The sequence below is a fragment of the Pelodiscus sinensis genome, chromosome 6, assembly GCF_052426305.1.
Source record: "Pelodiscus sinensis isolate ZL-2025 chromosome 6, ASM5242630v1, whole genome shotgun sequence".
Lineage (NCBI taxonomy): Eukaryota > Metazoa > Chordata > Testudines > Trionychidae > Pelodiscus > Pelodiscus sinensis.
The window spans coordinates 110,376,082-110,397,460 of NC_143057.1; the positions used below are offsets into that span (position 1 = coordinate 110,376,082).

The 21,379-nt window shown below is 44.0% G+C and overlaps 1 protein-coding gene across 1 annotated transcript in view; it reads left to right on the forward strand.

Annotated features, from left to right (window-relative positions):
* CPLX4 (complexin 4) overlaps positions 1-21,379 on the forward strand; it is a 41,403-nt gene that overhangs the window by 16,046 nt on the left and 3,978 nt on the right. The window lies entirely within an intron of this gene.

The following is a 21,379-nucleotide window of genomic DNA, read 5'->3' on the forward strand; positions in this document are numbered from 1 at the left end:
CCAAGACTGGCTACGGAACTTCCGCATGAGAAAGACCACTTTCCAGGAGCTCTGTACCTGGCTCGCCCCTGCTCTGCAACGGCAAGACACCCACCTGCGGCCCGCCATCCCCCTGGAAAAGAGGGTCGCCATTGCCCTCTGGAAGCTGGCAACCCCCGACAGCTACCGCTCCGTGGGACACCAATTTGGCGTGGGGAGATCTACTGTCGGGGCCGTCTTGATGGAGGTAAGTCATTGTCTGGGGACAGTCACAGTTTGGGGTGGGGGGAAGGGAGACTGTCAGGAAGGGCCAAGTGGAGTGGGAGTGGGAGTGGGAGGGAGCTCCTCCACTCACCCTGAATTGGGGGGCGGGGGGGGGGGGGGGTTCTGAGGAGGGGATTCCCGGGCTGTTTGTTTGAGAGGGAAGGTGGGCGGTGGGTTCTCCTCCTAAGACATAAGGCACCCCTTCTAACACTTTGTTGTCTGTCTCGTTCTGCAGGTGGTGAGGGCCATCAATTCGGAGCTGCTCAACAGGCTCATCTGTCTACCGGATCTGGACAGCGTCATGGCCGGCTTTGCTGCCCTCGGCTTCCCCAATTGCGGAGGAGCGCTCGATGGGACACACATTGCCATCCGTGCACCGCCCCATCGAGCAGCCCAATTCATAAACAGAAAGGGCTACTTTTCTATGGTCCTCCAGGCCCTGGTCGACCATCGTGGACAGTTTTCGGACATTTGTGTTGGGTGGTCAGGGCGGGCACACGATGCCCGCATCTTCAGGAACTCGTACCTGTACCGGAGGCTTCAGGCAGGAACTTTTTTCCCCCATCGCCAGTTTGCGGTTGGGGATGTGCACATGCCGGTGTGCATAGTGGCTGATGCCGCCTATCCCCTGATGCCGTGGCTGATGAAGCCCTACACCGGCCAGGTGGATGCGAGCAAGGAGCAGTTTAATGCTCGCCTTAACCGGGCTCGCAACCAGGTGGAATGTGCGTTTGGCCGTTTAAAGGGCAGATTCCGGTGCTTGCTCACACGCCTCGACATGGGGGAGACCAACATCCCCGAGGTGGTGGCCGCGTGTTGCGTCCTCCATAACCTCGTGGAGAGGAAAGGGGAGGCCTTCCTACCAGGGTGGGGGAGAGCTGCTGATGCCCAGGAGAGGCTCTTTGCCCAGCCCCGGACAGCTGCCATCCGCCAGGCTCACCGGTCTGCAGTTGGCATCCGGGAGGCCCTCCGGGAGCAATTCTCCAGTGGAGGCCACTGAGTGCACTGAGGGGCTTCTGCCTGGGGACTGGGCCCTGGCCCCCAATAGAAGCTTCACTGCACAACCCATCTCCTGACCCAGTTTGGACACATCACTTACACCAGGGTGTGTTTCAAAATAAAATGTTCTCTTTACTTATTTATAATTTTGTACATATAATCAAACAATGTGGCAAAATAACAAAAATTTTCTTCATTTTTGTTGTTGCCAAACTATATACAATAAACAAACAGTGCCTTTAACCCTTTGTTTGTGCTTTAACTGGGGTGATGGGGGTGATTGAAACCTGGAGGGGGGAAGGGGCCTGGAAACCTGGAGGGGGGAAGGGGATCAGGTTGAACGGGGCTTGGCAGATTTCCCTTTCCTGGCTGGGCCTCGTGTTTGGGGTGCTCCCCGGCTACGGGATCGGGTGATGCACCTGTCGGTTGGCTGGCTGCTGGGGGGCTCTTGGGACGTGGAAGCCTGGGGGAGAGGAGGGCCAGGGGGAGAGAGGGGCTGGGGAGCTGGGGGGGCTGGGGGAGAGGGAGGTCCAAGGGGGGAAAGGGCTGCTGTTGTGGAAGGGGGGTTTGGTGGGGTGGGGTCATGGGGTGCTGGAGGAGCAGGACCAGGCACAGCAGCAGGCACCCTCAGGGTGGCGTACAGCACCGTGCGCTGCAGGACCAGCTCATTCATGAGCCGATCACGCCACCTCTCCTCTGCCTCCGCCCTCTGGAGCAGGATGGCGTTCTGCTGCTGCACAGCCTCGACGTGCTGCCGGAGGATGTCGGCGTAGACACGCCTGTGTCTGCGGCTCCCATGTCTCCGAGGTGGTGATGGAGATGGAGGTGGGGCTGGGGTGCTGCGGCCCTCTTCCACGGCTGGTCCGGCTGTGGAGGAAAAGAAGAAGACACAATCAGTCCTATAAACTGGACTCTGTAGCACTTACAATACTAACAGGATGGTTTATTAGGGGATGAGCTTTCCAGGGCCAGACCCACTTCCTCAGATCAGAGTAACACGGCTACATTTCTATCACAATCAGTCCTGTGTGCAACAGCTGTCCAAAAGGGCATGCCCTCTCCCTTGAGACAGGGGAAGCAGACATTCTGAAGGTCACACTGTGTGTGTGTGTGTGTGTGTGTGTGTGTGTGTGTGTGTGTGTGTGTGTGTGTGTGAGAGAGACCTGGGCATCAGCATGAGCATGACAGGTTTCCCTTGTGCATCACCCACTGTGCACCCACCCACCTACCTTCCCCTCCCCCCCCCCGGGTGTGACACAAACTCACTGTACTCACCTGCTGCTTCCTCTCCCGTGCCAGATGATGCCTGGGAGGCCTCAGAGGTCTGGGTGACTGGCTCCAGGGTGAGGGTCGCCGTCTCCTCGGTGTCCTCCTCCTCTGGGCCCATGTCCCCGTCTCCAGACTGCTGTAGCTCCCGCTCTGGAGCGTCCACCACCGGGTCTGCCAGTCCGGACTGCACGAACCGCCGTGGTGTGCGTGCTTCTGCACTGCCACCCAGGATCTGGTCCAGCTCGGGGTAGTAGGGGCAGTAGTGGGGGGCTGCCCCAGAACGGGAGCTCTCCTCCCTGGCTTTGGCGTAGCCCTGCCGCAGCTCTTTTACCTTTGAGCGCACCTGGTCCTGGGTGCGGGGGTAGTGGCCCTTCTGGGCCAGGGCTTCAGCCATGCGGCCATAAATGTCGGCGTTTCGCCGCCGGCTTTTGAGGGCCTGTAAGGCCTCCTCCTCTCCCCACAGCTCCAGCAGGCTCTTTATCTCTGCGCCGGACCAGGATGGTGCCCGGCGCTTGGAGCCCTTGGCTGGGTCCCCAGAAGGCTCGGAGGAAGGGCCAGGACGCTCTTGGGGCTGTGACATGCTGCAGCAAGGTCGCCGTGTGCTCTGGCTCCTTGTCTGCAACAAGTGGCTGTGAGGGTGCGCCTGTCCCTTTAAGGAATGGCTGCAGCCAGGAACCACAGACGTGCAACCCATGGCCCAGATTGTCCACCAGGGCTTGTTCCTGGAGGCCAATAATTTCGAAAGAAAGGGCTCCCCCCGTCCAGACTCACGTTCTTTCGACGGATCTCCCTCGAAAAAGGCGTTCTTCCTCGTGAAACGAGGTTTACCGCCGTCGAAAGAAAAGCCGCGTTCTTTCGATTTAATTTCGAAAGAACGCGGCTTGAGTCTGGACGCAGGGGAAGTTCTTTCGAAAAAAGGCTACTTTTTTCGAAAGAACCCCTGAGTGTGGACACGGCCAGACTGAGGAGCCCGTTATCAAATATTTGATCCCCATGAAAGTAGGTAACTGAGTCACACATTAACTTCTTTCTGTTAAACTATATTGATTGAGCTCCTTGAATCTATTACTATGTCATGTTTTCTAATCTTTTAATCATTTATGCGGCTCTTCTTTGATCCTGCTCCCATTTATCAGTGTCCTTGAATTGTGGACACCAGAACTAGACATACTAGTCCAACAGTGGTTGCACCTTTGCCAATTTCAAGGTAAAATAACATCTCCGCTACTCAAGATTCCCATTTTTGCTTCCAAGGCTATCATTAGATCTTTTGGCCAAAACATCTCACGCAGAGCTCATTTTCAGTTGATTACCCGCTGCTATCCACAATTTTTTTTCCAGAGTTGATGTTTCTCAAGATAGAGTCCCTCATCCTATAATTGTGGTCTATGTTATTTATTCCTAGATGTACACAGTTAGTCCTACTTAAAACACATATTGTTAGCTTGAACCCAGCATACAAGCTATCCAGACTGTCCTATATCAGTGACTTGTCATCTTCATTATTAACCACTGCCCCATTTTTGTTGTTGTTGTTATCTGCAAACTTTATCAGAGATTATTTTATTTCTTCCAGGTCAGCGATAAAAATGTTAAATAGTGTAGGACCAAGAATTTATCCCTATGGGGCCCACTAGAAGCACTCTGCTTGATGCTGATTCCCCATTTGCATTAGATGTTGACAGTTAGCTAATTTTTAATCCAGTTAATACATGCCATGTTAATTTTACATGCTAGTTTTGCAATACAAATGTGCAATATCAAATCAAATGCCTTACAGTAGACTAAATATATTACATCAATACTATTATCTTTATCAAACTTGTAATCTCCTAAAATAAAGGAACCTAGCTAGCTTGAAATTCTGTTTTCCCTAAGATCATGTTGATTGGCATGAACTATATTACTCTCCTTTAGTTCTTTATTAATTGAGTCCCATATCAGCTGCTCCATTATCGTGCCTCGGATAAATGTAAGATTGGCAGGCCCATAATTACCTCGGTTTTTCCATTTAGCATTTTAAAAATATTGACACAACATTAGCCTCCTCCCAATCTCCTGTAATTTTCCCAGTATTCCAAGAATTAGTGAAGATCAGCATTAATGGTCAAGCAACTTAACTTGAACCCAAGAGTTTTAAAAGAGCAGGCTATCTGGACCAGAGGTGGATATAGGGCAGGTCGAGCAGGGTGGCCGCCTCAGGTCCCGCACTTCAAGAAGCCCCACACATGCGCCGTTGCAAAGGGGGGCCCCACAAAATGATCATCTGCCCCTGATCTGGACCATCTGATTTTAAAACATCTAACTGCTGTTTAATATCTTCCAGAGATACTAGTGGAATGCAAAGAGAGTTTTGGGATGATATGACTGCATCATCTGTTTTTCCCCAAATACAGAACAAATACTTATTGAATGCGTCTGCGTTTCCTGCTTTATTAATCATTCTATCATCTCCATCTAGGAATGGGCCAATGCCACTGCCACTGCTAGGTGTCTTTTTGTTGCTAATCTCTCTCTATATAGAAAAAAGTTTTTCCTGCTGGATGACAGAATGTTCCTGCTGGGTGACAGAATGATGTCATCACATCATCACCATCAACAGGCTCTCTCAATGAAGCAAAAGTGGCCAGAGAGAGAGGCTAGGGAAGCATTAAGCAGAGGGTGCAACCTCCTAGTATTCTTTAAAAACTCCTTTTTATTGTCATTAGTTCTGCTGACCAGAGATTTCCCTAGGTGTTCCACTACTTCCTTTATCAATTTTCTATAGTTCCTAATATCTGATTTATATTCATTATGACCAGCTTCATCTTTCTTTCTTTTGTTGTTTTGTATATTATTTTTATAGCTGTTTTCACTTTGCCCTCTAAACCAGGTCACTTTTTAAAACCTTCATAGCTTTATTCCTTGATTATGAGATTGTGTCTTTTGGGGGCATCTAGTAAAATGTTCTTAAACACTTACTAATTATTATACATATTTTCCTGATTACATTCTTGCTCTTGTCTGAGAACTGTTTATTGCCCCCAAATGAGGCACTTATACCAAAAACTTTTACTTTTTTGCCAGTAGGTAGTAAGGGTGGGAATTAGACGGAAGTTGTTGTTGATATACCATTGGTAAGTAACAAATAATTATTTTAAAAGTATAGTTAGGGAAAATTTAATTGCATAAAAGTTATTCTGTCATTATAGAACCTAGAAGTTCAGATTGGGTCTGTAAAAACAAGCATTTAAATGAATAGATGAGTAGAAAAATGTGATGAAACTTTGTTTTGCCTTCTGGAAGTGTGTGATGAACCAGCTAATGTACATTCCTTTCCTGGAGAAATATTTTACTGCTGTTACTTCTGTGAGACTAAATCCTCAAATGAGGGGTTTTCTAAGGTATTAGCATAGTTAGGGGCCTAGAGTCCATGGTGGCTGGATGCCAAATGGGATGTTAAAAATCTCCCCTGTAACTTAGGGCCTCTTGCTGTAATAATCTCTACACAGGTGGTCTCTTCCTCCCCAAACATACACACCCCACTTCAGAATTCCAGTGAGACCAATAAACTTGTCCAGTGCTCATTGTAGGATTCTGGCCTCATTTTTCATTCAGTCCTCTCTGATTAAATGTCCAATGACAAGAGTAGAAACTCTGGACAAGTAAAGACAGAAGCTCAGAGTCAGCAAAATAATTAAGCACTTGCTTAAGTGCTTTTCTGAACTGGGGTTAACTGGGTAAGTGTTGCAAGTTTTACCATTTTGGATTTGTGCATTTATATGATCTATTATTTTAGGTTGTAACCCAACTTTCCCCTCTCTGATATACTCAGAGACCAATTATGTAACTGATATGTTACCAAAAAAACCCAAAACAAAAGTATAGCATTTGAATGCTCTTCCCCCATGAAAAGTATACCCATTCTGTTATGTTTCTGAAGCAAGTATAATACTCTCCTAAAAATCATTTGGAAATGTTGGCCTGAATCTAAGTACAGGCTATTGAACTGAAAGGCATAAAAGTTGATATCAAGAAGTGCCAGAAGGTGTAAATAAAATAATGAATGTCAGGACTAAAAAGGGTTCCCACATAACTCCAAAACTTAAAACTCCATCCATGCTATATGGACCAGAATTTATAGGAGAAAACAGTTCCTTAATTAACTTTAATCCTATTAACAGAATTGTCAACTTAGGTTTGTCGTTGAAAAGATGTTTTCATCCATGCGAAGTATGGTTTTTTTTTGACAAATTTTGCCTCTTCACAGTAGGCAGCATATCACCTATTTCCAAGGTAAGATTTTGTCTTTACTCACTACAGTCATCTTAATAATTGATTTTTTTCACACAACATTGTGCTTGGTCTCAGTTGAGTATTTCTTACCCCCTCATACGGTTTCACTGATGTATCCAGTTTGTAGGAGGAGGCCTCAAAAAGAAGATGAAAATAAGATACCTCATGAGCTGCATTTTAAAAGCTCATCGTTTGGGGGAGAGTTCCTATTATCCTACCTAAGATTATGGCCTCCAAAACTGTGTACTAAATAGTGTGTAATTTGAAATATCATTATGGGACTGTTAGGCAAGTTAGAGCGATGAGATAAATACAGGCAGTCCCCGGGTTACGTACAAGATAGGGACTGTAGGTTTGTTCTTAAGTTGAATCTGTATGTAAGTCGGAACTGGCGTCCAGATTCAGCGGCTGCTGAAACTGACTGCCAGTTCTGACTTACATACAGAATCAACTTAAGAACCCCAGGCGTCCCCAAGTCAGCTGCTGCTGAAACTGATCAGCAGCTGATTCCAGGAAGCCCGGGGCAGAGCAACTCTGCCTCGGGCTTCCTGTAGTCAGCGCTGGTCAGTTTCAGCAGAAGCTGACTTGGGGACGCCTGGGGCAGAGCAGCTGGGGTGCTGCTGGGTTGCTCCAGTAGCGCCGCTCCTCGGTGCTACTGGACCAACCCAGCAGCACCCCATCTGCTCTGCCCCAGGCGTCCTGATTCAGCTGCTGCTGAAACTGACCAGCAGCGGCTGAATCAGGACTTGGGGCAGAGCAGCTGGGGTGCTGCCGGGTTGGTCCAGTAGTGCCCAGAGCGGCGCTGCAGGACCAATCGGCAGCGCCCCAGCTGCTCTGCCCCAGGGTCCAAAACAAAAGCCTGGTCTGCTGGGGGGGGGCACACTAGCTGCGTCCCCCCCCCCCCAGCAGACCAGGGACACGGGGAGCAGAGCCGCAGCGGCAGCGGGGTGCCACGCCTCTGAGGCTTTGCTCTGGCAAAGTCTCAGAGGCACGGGACCCCGCCGCGGCTGCAGCTTCAGTCCGGGTGCCTGTGGTCTGCTGGGGACCGTCCCCAGCAGACCACAGGCACCGGGACTGAAGCGGCAGCAGCGGCGGTTCCTCGCGCTTCTGAGGCTTTGCTCTGGCAAAGCCTCAGAAGCACGGGAACCCAGATGGTCTCCAGCAGACCAGGGGCACCGGAGCAGCTTACGAACGGGGCTTTCTCGCCCCGGAGCTCGCAGGTAGCAATCTCCGTTCGTAAGTGCGGATCCGACATAAGTCGGATCCGCGTAAGTCGGGGACTGCCTGTACACAGCTAACCTGAGATATTTTATCAGCCCACATGATTCCAAAACTAATCATAAAATGCCAGTAACAATAGGAAAAGATTTGCTTTTGCACAAAAGCATCCATGCCAGTGTAGATGCTCTCTTGTGCAAGAAAGCTCCAATGGCCATTTTAGCCATTGGGCTTTCTTGCGCAATAAATTAGAGTGGCTGTCTACACTGGCCCTCTTGCGCAAGAATACTTGCGCAAGAGGGCTTTTCCCTATGCGTAAGCATTGGAGTATTTACGCAAGAACCACTGATTTTGTACATTACAAAGCCAGTGTTCTTGCGCAAACACTCATGGCTAGTGTAGACAGGTGGCAAGATTTTGTGCAAAAGCACTTGCTTTTGTGCAAAATCATGCCAATCTAGACGCACCCTCTGGTTTAGCCACTGTACATGGCAGCGGGGCATTTCTGGCACTTTGTGGCATATATCACATTAGTGGATGTGCAAGTGGATGAGACCTTGATGGTGTGGCTTATGTGGTTAGGCCTTGAGATGGGTGTTGCTCATGTAGATGTGTGAACAGAGTTGCAATGGTGTTTATTGCAGGGATAGGTTCCTGGATAATTGCTTCTGTGGTGTGTGAGATGTGGGAAGAGTACAGCTGTCTGCCTTAAATATTGCATTTGGAGACCTGATTCATCACCACCTTACTTCATCTTCAGGCTGGTTGTAATAGTGGAATAACAGTATTGATTCAATACCTTGACTGTAAAGCTTTTTCACACCTGTGAGATGTGTGCTGCCCACTGTATTTTCTCTAGAAAATGGATTGAAAATTCAAAAAACATTGATGAATCTGAAATTTTAGTTTCAAATTATACCAAATCAGATGTTTAATATTTTTGCATGTGACCTATCTCTGGATTTGACATCTGAGCAGCACCCGAAAGGTCAATTCTCAATATTGTGTTCTGGTATTTGATTTACAGCTATTAATTAGACAGATTATATTATATTATTATGTTTAATTAAGGCCCAGATGCAGATAGAATCTAGCACTCCTGAGTCCTGTTCTAGATCAAGAAATAGCCATAGTTGGGCTTCTGTAGAAGATGGGGGGGGAGGGTTGTTTGTTTGTTTTTAAATAGGCCTAAACAAGGTTCTGATTTACACCAGTCTTAAATCAAACTAACACTGTTAGCTTTTTGTCATATTAGTGCTGAGCGACTCGGCTGAGAGACCTCTGCAGTGAGCTGCACCGTTCAAACATACAGTAAGAAACTGCCTCCTCCCTGCAGTTTGCAGTCTCAATAGATGAGCAACAGGGTGGGAAGGATAATGGAGATGAGATACCTGCCCAAGATCAGTGGCAGAGCTGGAATTAGAGCCCAGGGTCCTGAGTACCAATCCAGTGCCTTATTCTCTGGCATCTCTAGCAGTACCACAAGCAAAGGCTTCATGAAGTCTGGATTTACACTGTTGTAACTGGTATCAAAATCTGGTTTGGAGCCATCATCATCCACCAACACCCCTTATCCATTGGTACAAAGTGACCCCTGTCCCCTGACTTCCTTATATCTAATTTCCCCCTCCCACAATACAAAAGGGGCAACTCTTCATCAGTTTAGCAGTCAGTTTCTCTCCCTTTTGTAATAAAACCAGAATGTGCCTATTCTTCATCTCTCCCCGGGAGCATTATCTCCCTCGGAAAAATCAACTGATTTATTTTCACCTTGGATTCTGCTGCTTCTTGACTTCCATCACAGCTGTGCTATTGAATGACCAGTAATAAGAGCAAGGAGTGAAATTTTCAGATGTAGCGATGATTTTTTTTTAACTTATCTCTTGCACATTTAAAGCCCAGCCTGTTATACTCACATCAGTAACTGTACATCTCACTACTCACTGTGCCCATGTCATTTGCAGGTGGTTAGAAAAATCGCCTCCCTTGGTGCTTTACCAAAAAAAAGGGGGGGGAGGGAGAAGATGACATCTCTCTGGCTGTACATGAAGGACTTGTAGCTTCTTGAAAGAGAAGGTATGAAATGGCAGTGAAGAACCAGATGGGAAAATTGTAGGAAAAATAAGGAATCTAGGCAAAATGTCAGAAAGAAATGGCCAAAAGAGGGGAAATTGTGGGACTTTGTCTGTTTCTTTAATTTTTGTCATGAAGATTTTTAGAAGTGACACTCAAATTCCCAACCTACTGGCTTATATGTAAGACTTTGAAGAATATCATTCTCAACACCATCCGGAGGACTGCAGCTGAAACGTTACAGTATCATCTAATCTCCCCTTGCTCCTTGTCCATTTACACTGCTTTGGCAGATTCATAGTTGCTGGGTACAAAGAGTCTCAATCACTGCCATTCTGAAGGAAAAAGTTCCCCAGATGTCATTAAGCATCGTCCATATATCAGGCTCACTATAAAAAGATGCACTTAAATTCTCTTTTATTTTAATTAAAAAAGGAATACATTCTCTTCTTACAGTGCATCAGGAAAAGAAGAAACCTGTCATTAATTATATGCAGCCTCATAATCCCTAAATACCTTTTGTCATTTTGGAGTGAGACTATCACTGACTCAGTTTAATGAAGTGCACTACTCTGAATGTAAGTGATTTGTTAAACGTTACTCCGTGTGCTACATGATCTTTCTGCCTCCTAGACATTGTCAAAGCACAAAAAGAAACTTTCCAGAGCAAGAGAATTTGGAAGAGGAGAGTTTGTATGAAACATAGACTGGACTCTATTACAGGGCCAAATCCTTTCTCTGCAGGCCTGTCCTGGTAGAACAGAGGTAGCTCGACTGTAGAAAGAGGAGTAAGATCTGGAAATTGCATGTGGACTCCACACATAAGAACATAAGAATGGCCATACTGGGTCAGACCAAAGGTCCATCTAGCCCAGTATCCTGTCTACCGACAGTGGCCAGCACCAGGTGCCCCAGAGAGGGTGGACCGAAGACAATGATCAAGTGATTTGTCTCCTGCCATCCCTCTCCAGCCTCTGACAGACAGAGGCCAAGGACACCATTTTATCCCCTGGCTAATAGCCTTTTATGGACCTAACCTCCATGAAATTATCTAGCTTCTCTTTAAACTCTATTATAGTCCTAGCCTTCACAGCCTCCTCTGGCAAGGAGTTCCACAGGCTGACTACACGCTGTGTGAAGAAGAACTTTCTTTTATTAGTTTTAAACCTGCTCCCCATTAATTTCATTTGGTGTCCTCTAGTTCTTCTATTTAGGGAACTAATAAATAACTTCTATTTATCGGCCCTCTCCACACCACTCATGATTTTATAGACCTCTATCATATCCCCCCTCAGTCTCCTCTTTTCTAAACTGAAAAGTCCCAGTCTCTTTAACCTGTCCTCATATGGTACCCGTTCCAAACCCCTAATCATTTTAGTTGCCCTTTTCTGAACCCTTTCCAAGGCCAAAATATCTTTTTTGAGGTGAGGAGACCACATCTGTACACAGTATTCAAGATGTGGGCGTACCATAGTTTTATACAGGGGCAGTAAGATATTCTGGGTCCGATTTTCTATCCCTTTCCTAATAATTCCTAGCATCCTATTTGCCTTTTTGACAGCCGCTGCATACTGCGTGGAAGTTTTCAGAGAACTGTCCACGACAACTCCAAGATCTCTTTCCTGATTTGTCGTAGCCAAATTAGCCCCCATCATACTGTACGTATAGTTGGGGTTATTTCTCCCGATGTGCATTACTTTACATTTATCCACATTAAATTTCATTTGCCATTTTGTTGGCCAATCACTCAGTTTGGTGAGATCTTCTTCGAGTCCCTCACTGTCTGCTTCTGTCTTGACTATCCTAAACAGTTTTGTATCATCTGCAAACTTTACTACCTCACTGCTTACCCCTTTCTCCAGATAATTTATGAATAAGTTGAAAAGGATTGGTCCCAGGATTGACCCTTGGGGTACACCACTACTTACCCCTCTCCAATCTGAAAATTTACCATTTATTCTTACCCTTTGTTTCCTGTCTTTTAACCAGTTCTCAATCCAAGAAAGGACCTTCCCTCTTATCCCATGGCCATGTAATTTACACAAGAGCCTTTGGTGAGGGACCTTGTCAAAGGCTTTCTGAAAATCCAAGTATACTATATCTACTGGATCCCCCTTGTCCGCATGTTTGTTAACCCCTTCAAAGAACTCTAACAGATTAGTAAGACAGGATTTCCCTTTACAGAAGCCATGTTGACTTTTGTCCAACAAATTATGTTCTTCTACATGCTTCACTATTTTATTCTTTACTATTGTTTCTACTAATTTGCCCGGTACTGAAGTTAGACTTACAGGTCTGTAATTGCCAGGATCGCCTCTAGAGTCCTTTTTAAATATTGGTGTCACGTTGGCTACCTTCCAGTCATTAGGTAAGGAAGACGATTTAAAGGATATGTTACAAACCACAGATAATAGCTCAGCAATTTCCCATTTGAGTTCTTTTAGAACCCTTGGATGAATGCCATCCGGTCCCGGAGATTTGTTAACATTAACTTTTTCTATTTGTTCCAAAACCTCCTGTAATGACACTTCAATCTGGGACAGTTCCTCAGATTCATCACCCACAAAGGCCGGTGCAGATTCAGGAATCTCCCCAACGTCCTCAGCCGTGAAGACTGAAGGAAAGAAATCATTTAGTTTCTCCACAATGGCTTTATCGTCTTTGATTGCTCCTTTTATAGCTCGATCATCTAGGGGACCCACAGGTTTTTTAGCAGGCTTCCTGCTTCTAATGTACTTAAAAAACATTTTGTTATTTCTTTTTGAGTTTTTGGCTAGCTGTTCCTCAAAATCTTTTTTCGCTTTTCTTATTACATTTTTACACTTGATTTGACCGTGTTTATGTTCTCTTCTATTTATCTCACTAGGATTGGACTTCCACTTCTTGAAAGATACCTTTTTGTCCCTCACTGCTTCTTTTACATGGTGGTTAAGCCACGGTGACTCTTTTTTAGGTCTCTTGCTATGTTTTTTAATTTGGGGTATACATTTAAGTTGGGCCTCTAGTATGGTGTCTTTAAAAAGTTTCCATGCAGCTTTCAGGGATTTGGCTCTAGTTTCTGTGCCTTTTAATTTCTGTTTAACTAACCTCCTCATTTTTGTGTAATTCCCCTTTTTTAAATTAAATGCCAGGGTGCTGGACTGCTGAGGTGTTCTTCCCACCACAGGAATGTTGAATGTTATTATATTATGGTCACTATTCCCAAGCGGTCCTGTAATGGTTATATCCTGGACCTGATCCTGCACTCCACTCAGGACTAAATCGAGAATTGCCTCTCCCCTTGTGGGTTCCTGCACCAGCTGCTCCAAGAAGCAGTCATTTAAGCCATTGAGAAATTTTATCTCCGCTTCTCTTCCTGAGGTGACATGTATCCAGTCAATATGGGGGTAATTAAAATCCCCCATTATTATAGAGTTCTTTATTTTGGTAGCCTCTCTAATCTCCCTTAGCATTTCAATGTCAGTATTGCTGTCCTGGTCAGGTGGTCAGTAATATATCCCTACTGCTAATTTCTTATTATTGGAGCATGGAATTACTATCCATAGCGATTCTATTGAACATGTTGATTCACTTAATATTTTTATTTAGTTTGATTCTACATTATCTTTCACATACAGTGCCACTCCGCCACCCGGCCTGCTCTATCCTTTCTATATATTTTATATCCCGGTATGATTGTGTCCCACAGATTTTCCTCATTCCACCAGGTTTCAGTGATGCCTATTATGTCAATCTCCTCATTTAATACGAGGTACTCTAGTTCACCCATCTTATTAGTCAAACTCCTAGCATTTGTGTACAAGCACTTTAAAAATTTGCCATTGCTTATTTTTCTGCCCTTCCCTGATGCATTGGATTCCCTTGTATGCAGTTGTTTGTCTGCTCTGGCCCATGGTTTGCCTTCTCACCTCTTCTCTTTCTGACTACAGCTTAGAGAATCTCTATCAATGGATTCTCCTCTAAGAGAAGTCTCCCTCCGATTTACGTGCATCTCCGCACCAATCGACTTTCCCCCATCTCTTAGTTTAAAAACTGCTCTATGGCCTTTTTAATGTTTAGTTCTAGCAGTCTGGTTCCACCCTGGTTTAGGTGGAGCCCATCCTTCCTGTATAGGCTCCCCCTCTCCCAAAAGTGTCCCCAGTTCCTAATAAATCTAAACCCCTCTTCCCTACACCATTGTCTCATCCATGCATTGAGACTCTGAAGCTCCGCCTGCCTACCTGGCCCTGCGCGTGGAACTGGAAGCATTTCCGAGAACGCCACCATAGAGGTCCTGGATTTCAGTCTCTTTCCTAGCAGCCTAAATTTGGCCTCCAGGACATCTCTCCTATCCTTCCCTATGTCATTGGTACCTACATGTACCACGACCATCGGCTCCTCCCCAGCACTACACATAAATCTATCTAGATGCCTCGAGAGATCCGTAACCTTCGCACCAGGCAGGCAAGTGACCATACGGTTCTCTCGGTCATCACAAACCCAACTATCTATGTTTCTAACGATCAAATCACCCACTACTAACACCTGCCTCCTCCTAACTGGCATTCCCTCCTCCTCAGAGGTATCCTCAGTGCGAGAGGATGCCGCAACATCCTCTGGGAGGAGGGTCCCAACTACGGGATGGTTTCCCTCTGCTCCCATTGAAGCTGCTCACACCAGTTGTGCCCTATGGACATGGCAGGGGTGGGAGGTGAGATCTTTCACCATGGCAAAGGAAGTTTGTGAAGTGAAGGTCTAGTGGACCCATATATCTGCCAGGTATTAATCTGCATAAAAGTACGAGAGCACTGCTCACATTCTATTTGCAATCCTGAGGCTACAGCAGTGCCAGAATACCTACGGGTACAGAATTGCTCCCCTCCGATGCACCATGGCAATCCCAGCACATAGCCAAGGCCCTAATTAAGATTTTGCATACAACTTTAATTGTAGGTACAGTTTTCCTCTATTTGGAATTTCCATCTGAAACAGCTCTGACCTCTGTTGAAGGAAAAAGTTCCCCAGATGTCATTAAGCATTGTCCATATATCAGGCTCACTATAAAAAGATGCACTTAAATCTCTTTTATTTTAATTAAAAAAGGAATACATTCTCTTCTTACAATGCATCAGGAAAAGAAGAAACCTGTCATTAATTATATGCATCTTTCACTATATCCAAGTACTGCTGAGCATTAGACACAGGCAAATCACATGACAGAATGATAAACCTAAGTGTAGTTTGTTGCTTAATGATACTGAGGGGATCCTTTGGCTCCCTTATGCATTGGTATGTGATCTTTCATCCCTTTGGCTTTGATTTGAAATAGAGTTGGTTAGACTGATATTTGCTAACTGCACTGATGTATAAGGGCCATAATCAGCGCTCCAGCTCACAGCAGATGCAGATTTCAAGGAAATAGGTAAATGCAAAATGGTGGCTAATATACTCCATTCTCTCAGAAGTGCATGTCCTCAAGCAAGTATTGAAAAGCACTTGCAGAATCATGTAGAAAGTAGCGTGCAATTCATCAGTAGACCACAAGCCTTCAAGTAACGATTTCTTCAGTGAAAATATTTGTCTGTGTTTTCTTCCACAAATAAATATTTACATCTCTCAATTATAGGATTTTATACTGGTACCTCTTCATTGTGTCTGAGCAACTTCCATGTAAAATCATTAACAATAATTCACAAGCAGGGATTGGTGGCTTTTGGAATAAGTGTATTACAAAGGATTTTTTTTTCAGTAGGCACTGAAATGAATTTGATATTAAGGCCAGGACATTCAAAACCAGGTGCTAAAGTTGGCAACCTAATTCTCTATATAGACACTTAAAAGATAAAAGTTTTGGGCACCAGCTGTCTCCCCCTAAAAATCTGTGTCTGATTTTCTGATGAAACAAATCCCTCCTTATTTTTGTTAGGCTTACAGAAATTTCAGTAGCAAAACTGAAACTAGAATTTTGAGAAGCTTTAAGAGGAAGGTTGAGGTTTATATTCTTCTTAGTTTACCATTGGTAATCTATTCTCTACTAGAATTCTTAGCAAGATTAACAGACTCTGGGCCAAATGCAGATGTGATGTAAACAGCTGCATTTCCCATGACTTCAGCAGAATTATACTTGATGTGTATGTACAGATTTAATACACAGTAATTCATTATGTAATATTATCTGTCTTTATAAAAAATGAGGAGTCTTGCAGCACCTTAAAGACAGAGGGTACATCTACACAGCAGCACTATTTTGGGATAACGTGTTATCCCGAAATAGCTTTCTGCATGTCTTAACAGCATGCCTGTTATTTCAAAATACATTTGAAATAACAGGTTTCTTATTTTGGCTTCCTGTAAACCTCATTGCATGAGGATTAAGGAAAACACCCGAACTGCAATTTGTTTTGAAATTAGCACAGTGTAAACAGCCCCAAATTTTGAAATAAGCTATTTTGAAATTGTGTAGCTTATTTTGAGGTATGGGCTACTGTGTAGAAGTACCCTAACAGATTTATTTGGGCAAAAGCTTTTGTGGGCCAAAAAACAGGTGCAATGCATCTGATGAAGTGGGGTTTTTATGCCCCCCCCAAAAAACTGTTAGTCTTGTTTTTGCAGATACAGACTTACACTGCTACCCCTCTGAGTAATGCCTTTATTGCTATAGTTCTAAGGATTGGGAAATCTATGGCTGACTGTAATTTGTAGGGTAACTTTTGTTATCTAAAGGTTGCACCTCTCCACCTATACTATTGGTTGGAAAGACCCTCAAGAAGAGAAACTTACTTTGTAGCCAAAGTTTCCTTATTAACACTCTGTTAACTCCATAAAGAATATTTTTATTATAATATTGTTGCTGTCTTCAACAGATTTAGCAGTAGCAAATCATATTCCTGATGTTTTCTTGCAAGCAGCCGTGAGATGGAATGTTGAGTTAATTGCATCATAATAATTCTGGTATTGCCCAGGCTCTTTTAACAGCATATGAAAAAAAAAAAAAAAACCAGATTCAAGGTAAACAATATATATTCTCATGGAAAACTGTAACAGTAAATAATGATTAAGTAGTTGGGTAAGCCAATCTGACCTCCCTTGCTATAAAACCAAGACTGCATGTCCAGTACACATGCACATTCTTTCATTCATTCTTGCATTGATTCATTCAGATACCGGAACCCTCTCGCTCTCTGAAACACCGCCTGCTGACAGCCTCACTGCTTATTCAGATTGGGCCTTAGTCAGTGTCATGCTTCATTTTGGAGATATAATGAGGCATTAATGCTTATCTTTGATGTGTGAACTGTGTCAAAATATCCTGCTCTTATGAACACTAGATCCACTGGAATTCACCATCAAATTTGAACAAAATAGCCATTGTTTTGACGTAGTCCCATTGGCGGGGGTTTTCAGCAGGCAAGCAGGAAACAAACGGGTATAGTATTTGCTGCATTTTGAACCCTTTAATTGCTTAAATAGTTCCTTCCCTTGTCTCTCGGTTGCATTCTCAGACTCATGCCCAACTTTCATCCTCTCTTTTGTTGTTTAAGTCCTCCCATTGTCCCACTTAATAACACTGCAACCACTGCTCTGATTATGTACAATAGAGTCCCTCACTTTAAGCATGTCATAGACAGAAGCTGAATGGAGACCTACATATAGTTTCTAGTTTGTATATTTGATTTAAGGATGATAGAGAATAATTTATCCAATTATTTTACTCTATATAGTATCACTTACTATGTGGACACCTTCTCATGATGACCCATTTTTGAGGAGCCTTTGGTAGAAGAAGTGGGTACACTTCCTGCTTTTCTACACTTTTCCTGCTTTTGCGGAAAAACTTGCCAGCTGTCTACACTGGCCGCTTGAATTTCCGGAAAAGCACTGACAATCTCATGTAAGATCATCAGTGCTTTTCCGGAAATACTATGCTGCTCCCGTTTGGGCAAATGTCTTTTTCTGAAAGACTTTTGCACAAAAGGGCCAGTGTAGACAGCACAGTAGTGTTTTCCACAAAAAAGCCCCGATCGCGAAAATGGCGATCGGGGCTTTTTTGCGGAAAAACGCGTCTAGATTGGCCACAGATGCTTTTCCACAAAAAGTGCTTTTGCGGAAAAACGTCCTGCCAATCTAGACGCGCTTTTCCAAAAATGCTTTTAACAGAAAACTTTTCCGTTAAAAGCATTTTCGGAAAATCATGCCAGTGTAGACGTAGCCATTATGTCTACACTGTGCTGTTTTGCACAAGAAATATGCAAATGAGGTGAAGCGTAGAATATCGCCGCACCTCATTTGCATAATCAATGAGCGGCCGCTTTTTACAAAAGAGGCTTTTGCGCAAAAAGGAGCCATCTACACAGCTCCTTTTTGCGCAAAAACCCCCTCTTGTGCAAGAGCTGTTCTTCCTCTTTTTTTCAGGAAGAACAGCTCTTGTGCAAGAGGGGGTTTTTGCGCAAAAAGGAGCTGTCTAGTCTCTTGCGCAAAAACGGAGCCTCGTTAATTATGCAAATGAGGTGCAACAATATTCCATGCTTTGCCTCACTTGCATATTTTTTTGCACAAGAGGGGGCAGTGTAGACATAGCCCAAATGTAGATGACCCTATAATTTCTCATTGGCCACCAGATCCCTTTTAAAATTAGTTAATGGGACCTTTCAGAAGTGAACACTGATTACAGATTATTTACACTAATATTGGTAAGGTTGAGAAGGATTTTGAAAGTGGGCATTAAGGTCACTTGCACCCATGTTGCTAGAGACATATAAAGGAGTCTCAATGTCAAAGGACCAAATCCTAAACTCTTATACATCAAATAATGAATGTTGCCTCCAAGTAGCACTACCTATTTTTTAAAGTTGCAGAATAATTTCCATTCTACTGCACTGTTTACATATGCTTCTCCCTTCCAAAACTTTTGCCATTTGAACTGAAATGATGTATACTAGTTTTACGGTGGGTTCTTTTGTACAATAAGAGCAAAATCTCTTTACTCTATTTTGGGGTGAACAGGATATTTTAAAAAGCAACACAAATCTTCCCATTGTCAATAAATTGTAACCATGTGGGAGGAAAAGGGATGTTAAAATATTTTGTAGCACTAATAAGATATATGTACCAAACATCACCTTAGTCTTGTGCTTGTGTCGTTTTATGCTTTCTCCCAGATCTCTCTTATATGTTGGCTACTTAGATTGTATATCCTACAAGATCTCTCCTCGCATGTTTGTAAAGTACCTAGCACACTTCTGACTGCATCAATAAATTACTGATGAGAACTAATTAAGGGGTAGATAGAGGCTGATACCTGAGACCCATAGACCTAATCCTTCTATTATATTTCAACAGAACAAAATACTTATACAGGATGAAAGTTTGCCCTACAAAACATCCTTTATTATAAAAGAGGGAAAATCGATTAAGTAGTTCAATTAAAACCAGGGATCATTAGCCAATATTATCTGAACCCAAAATTATGGTAACTATCTCTTTTTTCCAGGTGTGGGACACAACACTTTCAACTAATAAATGAATGGTACATAAAAGAATGCTTCCGTCTACAAATCTTTGGTTTTAATTGAGTACAACACACAAAAAATAGCAATAACCTAGACAGCAGTTCTCACACATTAGCAACCTGAGGATCCACCTTTTGATTTTTTTGAGAACCCCCCACCCACCGCCAAGTCACCCTGCTCAGTCCTTGTCCTGCCCCCTTTCCCAAAGCTGTGCCCCTGCCCTGCCATTTCTCAGAAGCCCCACCTTCTCCTTCTGTTGCTCGTTCACCTTTACTTACTTTCACCTGGGTGGGGCAGGTGATTGGGGTGCAGGAGGGAGCATGGGGGGCAAGCTCTGGGAGGGAGTTTGTATGTGGGAGGGGGTCAGGCTGTGGACTCTGAAGGTACGTCTACACTGCATCCCTAGTTCGAACTAGGGATGCAAATGGAGACAATCGAAGTAGTTAATGAAGCGGGGATTTAAATATCCCGCGCTCCATTAACATGATCTCGCCGGCGCGCTAGTTCGAATCACAGCTGATTTGAACCAGGAAGTGCGCGCCGGGACGTGTTAGTTCGGACTAAAGCCCTTAGTCCGAACTAATGTTACTCCTCATTTTTTGTAGCCGATAGTGTAGACATTCCCTAAGGTAGTAGTTGTGAGATAGGAATCTTCTTCTTCATTAAGATATTTCTCTCCCTCACATTCTGCTTGAGGATTGCCTTCCTCAAACTCTTTACTTATGCTTTTCTAAGTTTCTCTGCTATTATACCCTGCTACCATACATCACCTTTCACCAAGATCCAAATTCCATCAGTGAAGGGGGTTGGTCCCTTCATACCAAGCTTCTCCAGGAGGTTGTTTGTGAGTATGGTACTATACTAAGTTAAATTACAACTGCATACTCAGGTTTCATTTATGCTATCCCCGGGGGTGACTGAATCCATTTGTGCAATCCTTGCTGTGTGTTTTGTATTGTTTGCAATCTTAATACCAATCTTAATAATTGTTTTAAATTTTGGCACTATCTTCAGTATAAGCATGATTTCTGCAGCTTCCCAGATCTGCCTCCAGAAATAGAGCCTCATAGCTCTCAATCTCTGTGACTGGGGTAGGAAGACAAACCTATAACCTTCTAGTCAGATTAGGCGAGCCATATGCATACCAATATCATATTCTTAACCCTGGGCAACACTCCCCATATTCTGATTTAGTGGAAGTGATTGTATGGTAACTGCAGATATCCCATACAGCGGGAAAGAAACAGATCAGAAAAGGTGACTTAAGGCATTTCTAATTTGGCAGTAGGGATGTAGCAGCCCAGCATAATGTCATAACGGCCAAGTTCTAAAAGGACAATCCCCATCTTCAGCACAATCTCCACCACCACCAGTCCTTCAATTAGAGGCCTGTTCCAATGATCCAAGCAAGTTAAAATATATTATTTCTGGCTTTCACTTGCACTGAGCAAACTGACATAATGGCTTGTTTTCAGGATCTAATCAATATTCTGATAGCACAATTTCTCTAAAGCCTAGTGCCTTTTGGATCACATTCACAATAGACTTCTTAGCCTAGAAAATATTGCTGCATGTCATCGGTAAGTCGCATCTGAAAGAATAAGATTCCTAAAGTGAGTTAATTGCAGATTAGCTCTGGGAGTTGCAATCTGTTGTTGTTCGTTTATATACAATCAGAGTAGCAACTTGTTACCACTGTTAATAGCTATGGCCAAGATTTTCAAAAGTGTCAAGTGAGTGCCTCAGTTTATTATTGTGCTATTTGCAACACTTTAAAGGGATCTGATTTTTCAGAGGACCTGTGCTCATCGCTT